The sequence below is a fragment of the Protobothrops mucrosquamatus genome, unplaced genomic scaffold (assembly GCF_001527695.2).
Source record: "Protobothrops mucrosquamatus isolate PMUCROS unplaced genomic scaffold, P.Mucros_1.0 scaffold3739, whole genome shotgun sequence".
Classification (NCBI taxonomy): Eukaryota; Metazoa; Chordata; class Lepidosauria; order Squamata; family Viperidae; genus Protobothrops; species Protobothrops mucrosquamatus.
Genome location: NW_015389692.1, coordinates 36,882 through 48,027, shown reverse-complemented (window position 1 = coordinate 48,027; position 11,146 = coordinate 36,882). Strand labels below are relative to the sequence as shown.

At 43.7% G+C, this 11,146-nt stretch overlaps 1 long non-coding RNA gene across 1 annotated transcript; it reads left to right on the top strand.

Annotated features, from left to right (window-relative positions):
• The first annotated feature begins 2,555 nt into the window (after positions 1-2,555).
• LOC107298138 lies at positions 2,556-6,354 on the top strand. Its single transcript, XR_001549147.1, has 3 exons — positions 2,556-2,575; positions 5,738-5,759; positions 6,340-6,354. It is a non-coding gene; the product is annotated as an uncharacterized LOC107298138 (long non-coding RNA).
• The last annotated feature ends 4,792 nt before the right edge of the window (positions 6,355-11,146 follow it).

Below are 11,146 nucleotides of genomic sequence, written 5' to 3'. Positions count from 1 at the left end.
AACTTCATGTCGATGTGAAGCTTCTTCCTAAGTGGCCTGTGGACCCCCGTTCTAAAAACGCTCCTATGTGATGCGCAGAAGCCCACCCTGTTCTGGCTGGGGACCCTGGTACCTTTCTGAGGCAATTCTTCTGGGTAACGTTCCTTCTGGCGACCCAAACAGACGGAGGCAATGTGGCCTTGCCTCCCACAGGCCCTGCAGATGGCGGACCGAAACGGCAGTCTGTGCGGCGATGGCGGCCTCCACACCCGATGCACCGAGGGGATGATGCTGGCTGGGCCTTCCCTCCGTGAGGCCTTCTCCCTGGAGTCTGATGCAGCCGGTCCACTTCCAATTCTGGATCCTGTTCGGATTCTTCGTGAGCAACCTCTTGATGGACGGTGGCTGGAACTTGAGGGGGCTTGGAGAGCCACAAGGCCTTCACAGCTCCGCCTGCTGCTTCTTCGGCTGAAACTTCCCTCAGAGCATCTTGGAACGTGAGGCCTTCCTTCGCGAAGAGCTTCTGCTGCAACTCCCGGCTTCGCAGGCCACAGACCAGCTGGTCCCGCAGTCTCTCTTCCAAGTCTTTGAATTCGCAGGGCCTAGCTGCTTGTCGCAAGGCCGCAACAAACTCTGCTGCAGACTCACCAGGCCTCTGGTCCCTCTGCTCAAACGCGTGTCGCCAGGCAATCACTGAGAGCTTGGGTTCAAAATGCTCTCGAAGCATCCTCTTCAAGTCTGTGTAGGTGATTGATTCCAGTGGTGCTGGGGCAACCAGATTCTCCGCAATCTCAAAGGTCTCTTGCCCACACACACACAGCAGCGTGGCAGCTTTGAGGTCATCTTCACGAATTTGATTCACCTGGAGGTAGTTCTCTACCCGGGCCACGTACGAGCTCCAGCGTTCTGGGTGAGCTGTGTCAAATTCTGAAAGCCGGCCTATCTTTGCCATCATTTCAGCCGAGGAACTTCGTCCACGCCTCCTGCTGCAAAGATTGAGAAGGGGCACCCTTTTCTGAGCTCACCTCCAGCGTCTCAGTGCTGGCAGGCTGGGTCAATCTCCAGAAGCCACACTTCTCCGAGCTGCAAGCCCCCCTGTGGTGAGTCAGCTTGGCTTCTTAATCTGTTTACCTTGCAGGCATCCCACCCTTGTCGCCAATGTTCTGTTTCAGGAAAAGAGGCATTGAGACGAAGCAACAAGTTCCATTAGCTCTCCTTTATTGCAACACCAACAGAACAGGTTTTAAAATGGTGCGGCCCCCTTTTATAGCCCCCCTGCACAATGCCTTGCTGGCCAATCATTGCAAGGCTGGGAGCAGTCTTTCTTGTCCCGGGCATCCACATGGTCTGCCCGGGCCAATCGCTGCAGCCTGTGCCTGCTGGCCCAGAATACCTTGCTGGCCAATCATTGCAAAGGCTGGGAGCAGCCTTTCTTGTCCCGGGCATCCACATGGTCTGCCCGGGCCAATCGCTGCAGCCTGTGCCTGCTGGCCCAGGACATAACACTTTCCTCAAAAGTCTCTGCTGGGCCAGCTGGTGTGATTTGCTGCTTATGTGATTGTGAGTCCAGCATACAGTATGTGAAAGTTTATGCAATTGCATCCTGAGAATGTTGGGGTAACCTGGGGTGGGGGGGAATCAGTTATGGAAGTTAGTGTTTGTTACTTCTATTTTACTTTTATAATGTGGAATTAGCACAATCATGCTTTTTAATGTTCTGGAAGGCTTTTTCAATTGCCTCAGCACCAGAACATGGCGCCATATTGCCTTGGCCAAGTGAATTATGGGCTAACAACCAATGTCCAAAGTGCCTTTATAATATTCTGGTCCCACTAGGGATATGGAAAGGTTTCTTGAAAAGGCAGTCAAGTTTGAAAACAGACAATTTGAAATCTGCAAAGAAACACAAGCTTGATTTCTTAAATCAAGGATTCCCAACCTTGGCAACTTTAAGATGTGTAGACTTCAATTCACAGAATTCCCCAGCCAATTCTGGGAATTGAAGTCCACATGTCTTAAAGTTGATAAGATTGGGAAACCCTATCTTAAATGATAACAGAATCTTCAGACTCCTATAAGCACTTCCTTGATTCTGCCCGTTTCCCCCCCCCACACACACACACACGAAAAAAGGTCCCAGCATTTTATCTGAGGCCTTTGGAGTGTAAAACATGAAAAAGGGATGGTCATGGTGGGGAAGAAAATATCCACGATTGCTCCCAGTAAAATCTCTATCCATAATACAATGGATGGCTTTCCTTCCTTCGGCTAATCCATCTTTAAATGAAGTCTTTCCCAACCTGGCGTCCTTGAGATGGATCAGACAACAGCATTCATCGTCTTCAGCTTTTCTGGCTCTTAATTCAATGGGAAGCTTGAATCTGATCCATTTGGGGTGCACCAGTTTGGGGAAAGTGGCCTACAGATGGATTGATCTAACTACCTTTTCCTTTTTCTCCTGTATTTGGTCTCTACCACTTCCTTATCTCTTCTTGCTTCCTCCTCTCCCTGCCCAATATTTATTTTTCCAACCTCTTGTCTCTGCGATTTATGTTGTTTGCAATAGCTGAAGAACCTGACCAGGCTCCTGAGCCAGGTACATTTATCCTTCACTATGTTTACTCCCTCTTGGGAAGGGGGTGGGTGGGGAAAACTCCTTGGGAGGCCAAGATACAATCATTTTCCTCCATTCCATGAATCATGGTCTCAGGTACTGGACAGGCTGGATAGAAGGCACCAGCTGACGGGCTCTCCTTGGCTGGTCCAAATTCAGGGTACCATAGTCACAAACTTTACTGTGATACTGCAACTGAAGCCACTTCAAACACTGATTGCTTTTTGACAGCTGAGACCCAAGGCTTCCATGCTTTTGGGTTTAAAACTAATCTATGGATTAGCCATTTTTCTTGGTATTTTGTTTAAAAATTTGAGGATCCGCTTATCTATGGAAGGGCTTATACACAAGTATATGCAAGATATATGGGTACTTTTAAAAAATATTACCATATATAATGATAAACCCATCTATAGTTATGGCAAACCCAATTTTGGTGCGTGTGTGTTTTGGCACCTAAAATTCTCAATTTATTTGTAAGTATATACAGTATCTCCAAGAATAGCCAAGAGACAAACAATAGTGGTCCGCTCTATATAAGCAAGTGATAGAGAAGGTTATACACCTTCATGTAGGTCTACTTAGTGGATTGAGCAGCATCTTTAGTGCTCCCTAGATAAGCACCTCCCTGTAAGTAAAAAGCTTGCATACCAGGAAAAAAATCTAGTTTAATTCTACATAAGGGGTCATTGCTTGAAATAAGAACTAACAAAATCCATAATGTGCTAATTTATTTGCCATTGCTAGTGGCCTCTAGGGAGAGTTCCTCTTATAGAAAGTAGCACTGGAGGCAGAGTGGAGAATGGGACTTGTAGAAATGGACGTATGAAGAGGGGGGGCCGGGTGGAGGCCGTGAGCAGAACGCTGCCCTTCTGACGCCTGTATGCCTTCTCTCTCTCCTTATCTCTTTTTCTCTGCATTACCATGGCAATGTGGGAAACTACCCAGGCTAATGCAATGACCTTGCCTGCCTGATATCAGCTAGCCTACAACAACAGGATGCTACATCCAACTGCCCCCTGTTTTGGGCCTTTGGCTTTCTATCCTTAAGCATTGGTAAAGGGTTTCACCAATAGAAATGCTGTTACTATGCTAATGCCATGTTAAACTTTTGCTACTTGGAAACCTGTATATAAGGCAATAAACGCTGCGTAGCAGTCAGCCATTTTTTGCACCCTGCAATGACTGAGCACTGATTACTACAGACGTAGGGGTGAATGAATTCACAGTGGTAAAAGAAAGTTGTAAAGCGTTGAATGGATTTGAAATGACATTCCTCTCCACCAACTTGTTTCTTCATCTGCCCATTCTAAAGCTTCTTGGCCTTGTCCACCAAAAATGCACTCACTGCTCTTACACCATCTCCTCCAAGGTACAGGTAGTCCTCAACTTATGACCACAATTGAGCCCAAAATTTCCAGTACTAAGCAAGACAGTTGTTAAATGACTTTTGCCCCATTTTACCACCTTTGTTGCCATAGTTCTTAAGTGAATCACTGCAGTTGTTAACAACACTGTTGTTAAATGAATCTGGCTTCCCCACTGACTTTGCTTGACAGAAGGTCACGAAAGGTCATCACGTGACCCCACGTTACTGCAACCATCATAAATATATTCCAGCTGCCAAGTGTCTGAATTTTGATTATGTGACAAAGGGGGTGTTGCAACGGTTGCGTGAAAAATGGTCACAAGTCACTTTTTTCAGTGCTATTGTAACTTTAAGTGGTCACTAAAAGAATGGTTGTAAGTCAAGGACTGCCTGTATTTCCTCCTCCCCACCCATCCACACACCCAAAAGAAAAGGATTTATGCAGGTTTCTAAAAGAACAGGCCTGGCAGATATATTTTAGAGAGATACATCTGTGCTCCTCTGATGCTGTCTGTGTGCTATGTATGTTCTGGATACATGCATGTAGTGTGTAGCAGTGTGTTCTCGCTATGTATCTATATATCTGAGAACATGCATAACCCTCCCATGTCTATAAGGGAAGCAACATATCGAAGCCCAAGTGGTGGCAGTAGATATTTTTCAGTACCTATAGACATGGCTGTGATCAAACCAATGTCAGATCATGAAAACTGTATTTTGTTTGGTACCTATCTCTCTCCATGTAGTAATTTCTGGGGTTTGGGTTAGATTTAGTGCTCATCTCTAGGCTCAATTTTGAAACCAGAGTTTTCAAAGCACTTTTGGGGGACAGAGGAGGGAGCTATAGGCTAAGAGAGGTTAAATACCAGCAGCAATTTAAACGGCAGAACAATTTCCCTTTAAGTAAGCAGCCCTATAGAAGGCCAATGATGATGGCAATTTTGATCTCTCCGGTTGCATCAAACTATAATTTCCAGCAACCCTCACCACTGTCCTGGCTTACTGGGGGTTTAGGATAACTTGTCGCGGCCATCTTGCCAAGGCCAGCTTGCCACTTGATAACTTGCTGTGGCCAACTCACTGCAGGACAACCCACCATGGGACAATTCAATGCTGTATTAATTGTTTCATTCAGTTACTTTTGTTATTGGTAACCATGGTTTTGTCAAAATTATTGTAACGCTTGTATTTCTGGATTGACAGTTATTTTTATTTTATTATTATTGGCCATGGTTCCACTGAAATTAATATAACTTTTGTATTTGTTGAAATGTCTCATGGCGAATTGGCCGTGGGTGAGTGGGCTGCAGTGAGTTGGTTGCTGTGAGTTGGCATGTTGTCCTATTCGGGCTTACTGGTGTTGCTGCAACAATTGGAAGATGATAGGATAGGTTGTCCACCCCAGCACTGGTCAAAATACCAGGTGCCCAGATTAGATGAGAAGCCCAGGAGATGATGACAATAATGTGAAGACTACCTATCCAGCTCAGGTATAAAACACATCTCAGCAGTCACCAGAACACCTCTCCGATTCAGACCAATGCAGAAAAGTCACTTTATCGAAATACAGGTCTAGCTGGAAAATTCAACATCACCAGCCGCTTAACTGGCCTCTTGTTACGAATGTGTAGAAATGAATGCCATCCCTTGTTAGGGTTATGCATAATTCAGTTTCCTTCAGTTTCCTGCATCACCTCTGACAAGTCTTTCGCAATCCCAAGTTTTCTTCTTTCTCTGAATCTAATAATCGTCTTTCTATCTTCTGTTTCTCACAGAGGAAGAACGTCCCAGACCAAGGTAAGAAGGGGGAAGAGTAAGCGGTTACACTCCATTAGACTTGCAATCATGTTTCTCCACCTTTCTCAGCTCCTGTGTCTTTCTACAATGGAATCCCATTTTTCCTCTGTGGTGCTATCTTACAATCAGAAGTTGTGATTACAGCACTTGCAACCATTTGTTACAATGGTGATCCCATGACTCTGGAACAGGTGCAACTGGCATAAATACATGCCAGTTGCCAGGCACCTGAATTTTGATCACATGACCATGGGGATACCGCAACGGTCCTGAGTGTGAACAATGGTCACAAATTACTTTTTTTTCTGCGCTCTTGTAACTTCAGATGGCCGCTAAACAAACGGTTGTAAGATGAAGACCACCTGTAATAAGCATAGTTGTATCCTTTTTGTAAAACTTGTCTTGATTGTGTTCAATATAATTCAACTTGTCTTGGTTCTGTTCACCAATCAATATAATACAATAGTTGAGAAAGAATTTATTTAAAGATTTTATAGTTGGGGAGGTGGGATTGATACCCAAAAGAACACTTCAGTTTAACAATATTCTTCTTTCTTGGTCTGTGCTCTCCCAAACAAAGGCCAATGGTTCCACAGTTAGCTCCTCCAAAAATCCCCGAGGGAGAGAGAGTGGATTTTGATGTGAGTATTTTCTTAATCATTCATAATCTTTTTTACATGAGTTTGTGTGCTTATGGGCATTCTCCATAGTCCTTCATATCTACAACTATTGCCAATGAACGTCATTCTTTCAGATGGAGTAGTTTGGCAAGCATAAACGGGCAACAATGTCCTTCAGAGATATTAGAAGGGCATACTTTTCAACTATTTATAATCTCTTTTTCTTTCTGATGATGGTAAACAGGACATCCACCGCAAGCGTATGGAGAAAGACCTCCTGGAACTGCAAACTCTCATTGACGTACACTTTGAGCAGAGGAAAAAAGAAGAGGAAGAACTTGTGGGCCTCATGTCAAGGATTGTGAGTTCTAGCCAGCATGGTTTTGTGTGTAGCTTGATGCTAAAGTGGTGGCCATGTTATCCTTTTACATATCTGTTTGACTTAGTTCATTTTTCTGGGCTGCCTACCACTAGATAAAATTCTGAATGGTTTCTAGGCAGTTGGCAAATATTTCAAGGAGTAAGCAAAAGAAACCCAAAGACCGGTCTTCCAGAGCTTCCTGTCTTGTCTAGGGACCATGCTTGACTGGAGGATTCTGGGAGTTGAAGTCCACTTATCTTAAAGTTGCCAAGGTTGGGAAACACTGCCTTAAAATATGTCAGACAGACAGGCAGACACAAACTGTATCAGTATTATCCAAACTGTGAAAAGGTTTTGCATAATGCCATAATATTCCCTCCTTGCAAATCATCCCTGTTTCCACCATGTCTATGCTCCAATTCATACTCTGTCTTTTGTTCTTTAAATTCATCTTTTTTGTTATAAATATGAACTCATTCTGTCCAGCCATGACTTTCTCAGTCTTCCCATTTTTTTTAATCTATTTGCTGTTCTTTCATGTACTTGGCTTGCAATCTGAATCTCATTCTATGTGACCAAACCACATCAGTACAGTTCTTTCATATTAATTTTTTTCTGTACTAATATGGACTGGATATTTTTCTGTCCAGTCCACATTAATTCAGCACCTATTCATTCTTCACTTTACTTCTTGTTCTACTTCACATACATACCTCTTAAGAACTCCATGCCAGCTTTCTTTTCTACTTCTCCTGATATGTTCACCTTGCACTTCCATGTAATAAAGTGAAAGAAGCACCTTATAATTGCTTGAGAAATATGCACAGCTCACATAGACCATGTATCATTCATTATTCCTTGACCAGGGTTTGTACATCTTTCAATTTCTCTATCCATAATTTTCTTGAATAAAAGCTTAACCCTGCCTACGTACTCCAGTTTTTCATCATTTATATAAAATTTGCAATTGTTTACTGTAATTTCCTTGTCAAATACAACTACCTTGCTCTTTCATACATGAATTTCACATCTACACTCTCAGGCCAGATATATATGCTACAGAATTATATACATACAAAAGTACAGGTAGACCTTGATTTATGACCGCAGCTGAAACTAGAATTTTGGTTACGAAATGATGTGGTCATTAAGCGAGTCATTACATGACCAGACCTGACTTTACTACCATTTTTATCATAGTTGTTAAGCAAATCTTATGGTTGTTAAGTGAATCATGCAGTGGTTAAGCAACTTGGGTTCCCCAGTTGACTTTGCATTTTGGAAGGAGGCTGGAGAGGTGTCAAATCACGATCATGTGACCAGAAGATGCTGCAACCTTCATAAATGGGAGCAATTCAGTGCTAAGCACCTGAATTGTGATCACACTATCACAGGGATGATGCTATGGTCATAACTTCGAGGATGGGTCATAATAACTCACTTTTTCTAAGACCATCGTAACTTTGTAGTCCATACAGTCTGACCCCACCATGGTTCTGCAAAGCCTTGAGGACTTGGCTGTTTCAGCAGGCCCTGGGGCAGAGCGGTGTAATGGCCTGCTGGACCAGTCCTTGAAAGGGGAGGAGGAAGTAGAACATAAACTCATAGGGCTGGAAGGGATCTCAGAGGTCTTCTAGTCCAACCCCTTGCTCAAGGCAGGTGACTTTATACCATCCTGGTCAAATGGTTGTTCAGTCTATTTTTGAAAACCTCCAGTGATGGAGCATCCACAAGCTATTCCACTGATTAACTGTTCTCACTGTCAGAACATTTCTCCTTACTTCTCTTTAACAAGCTTCCCCCCATTGCTTCTTGTCCAGCCCTCTGAAGCTCTGGAGAAAAAGTCAATCCCCTCTTCTCTATGACAGTAGCAGCATTCTTCCAAGTACTGGAAGACAGTTATCATCTCTCCCCCTAATGATAATCCTTCTCTTCGATAGGCTTAAAGCCAAGATAGAGGCAAGGGCATTTAGGGATGATAGTCCTGGAGACTGTGATTCCAGGGGTGTTGAAGCTAATGATTCTACTCTGGTTGAAGCTGATCTAGCAAGCCCCCAGGACTCCTTGTCTGCCCCCTGTAGGCTTTGAAGTCTAACCACCCAGTTCCAAGAGAAGGTAGGCATCTAGAACAGAATGGGACAATTCAGTGCCACGATAATGTCGCTCCTACTTAACTCCAGCATCCCCAGCACAGCTGTGTGACCCCTGGAGTTCCTCCATGGCTGGCCCTCCAAGGACACATAAGCGCGGCACACCCACCCACACACACACCTGCCAAATGTGCCTCTGTCCTGGCTGTGTTTGCACATCACGTATTGAATTTGCAGTAATGAAACCAAATATTGGCAGACAGATTGAACCGAAGGCACATTGATTTAGGCAAGAAGAAGCCTTGTGGCACCTTAAAAGCTAACAAAGCTATTACTACATGAATTACAATCCCAGCCTGATTCTTTTATTTATTTAACCTTGTAGGCTACAGGATCTGCCAGGGTGAGGTATGCTTTTTTGTTTTCTGTGTTTGAGTCAATGTTGAGATCCGGCATCCACGTGGACATGGCCAGCTTTTGGGGAAAGATTTTCAGAGGAGGCTTGCTGTTGCCTACCCCTGCCCTAGGGCTAAGGCACAACGGCTGGCCTAAGATCACCTGGCTGGCTTTGTGCCTTAAGCTGGACATGGTCTTCCAGTTTATAACCTGATGTCTTTAACCACTACACCAAATTGGCTCTTTTATACCGACAGGTGGTCCTTGGCTTACGATCACAACTGAGACCAAAATTTCTGTTGCTAAGCAAGGCAGTTGTGAAGTGAGCTGTGCCTCATTTTGTGGCCTTTTTTCCACAGCCGTTAAACACATCTCTGCAGTTGTTAACTGAATCATGAAGTTATGAAGTAATTAAGTGAATCTGGCTTCCTCCATTGTCTCTGCTTGTTGGAATCCAGCTGGGGAGGTCACAAATGGGGGTTCCCATGACCCTGGGACAGTGCAGCTGTCATAAACACATGTCAGTTGCCAAGCACCTGGTTTTTGATCATGGGATCATGGGGATGCTGCAATGGTCGTAAGTATGAAAAACAATCATAAGCCACTTTTTTCAGGGCTGATGTAACTTTGAAGGTCACTAAATGAATGGTTGTAAGTTGAGGACTACCTGTATACACAACCCCCAAATTTATACTCTCCCCTAAGACACCTCCCCCCACTCAGTTTTCTTTGCTCCTTCTCCAGTGGATCCTCTCACCCTTCTTAACCTTCCACCCATTATTCGCAGCAGCCCACTGCAAACTTCCTAACTCCTTCCTTCCTAACTAGCTCCAGAATCCAGCCCAATCTTCCTCCTTTCTCCTCCCCTGTGGCTGGTTCATTTCCAGCTCTTGTTATGTCACCAATACCCCTATCTTGGTTGCCTGTTGCCATTGTTTCAATCTTCCCTTTGGCCAGACTTTCCTTCTTCCCTTTCTCCACCTTTGGCTAGGCAGCTCAGAGTACTTTAAAGCAAGTTAGTCAATCAATCAGAATAATGCTGGAAGGGACCTTGGAGGTCTTCCAATCCAACCCCCTGCTCAACCAGGAGACCCTGTACCATTTCAGATGGGTGGCTGTCCAGTCTCTTCTTAAAAACCTCCAGTGATGAAGCACCCCCAACGTTTGAAGGCACGCTTGTACCACTGGTTAATTGTTCTCACTGTTAGGAAGTTTCTCTTTAATTCCACATTGCTTCTCTCCTTGATTAGTTTCCATTCATTGTTTCTTTTCTTGCCTTCTGGTGCTTTGGAAAATAAGCCGCCCCCCTCTTCTTTGGGGCAGCCCCTCAAATACTGGAATACTGCTATCATGTCCCCCCTAGTCCTTATTTTCTCTAGACTGGCCATACCCAATTCCTGCAACCGGTCTTCATATGTTTTTGTCTCCAGGCCCTTAATCATCTTAGATGCTCTTCTTTGCACTTTTTCCAAAGTCTCAACATCTTTTTTGCAAGGTGGTGACCAAAACTGGATGCAGTATTCTAGGTGTGGTCTTACTAAGGATTTATAAAGCGGTACTAATACTTCATGTGATTTTGTGACCATCAATTTCCCAGCTAGCTTCTTTTTTTTTAAACAAATTTTATTGGTTATTTAGTTCTTAATACAAAGTGCTCAAGACACACCGTGGTGTTGGGGCAATCAAAAATTCAAAAACAAAACATAAGTGAGTAGCTCAAGCAATACATCAAATATTCCCTCTCTATTTCCCTTAAATAGCTTATATATTTAAAGTAATCTATTTCTAATTTAAATTTCTATTAATCCTAAACCTGTTTTAAAGCTTTATGCAATTACAAAACCATAATCAAATTTAACTATAAATACACATATTATCAGTTAAAGTATCCCTTCCAAGTTTATCCTAGTTCTTTGACTT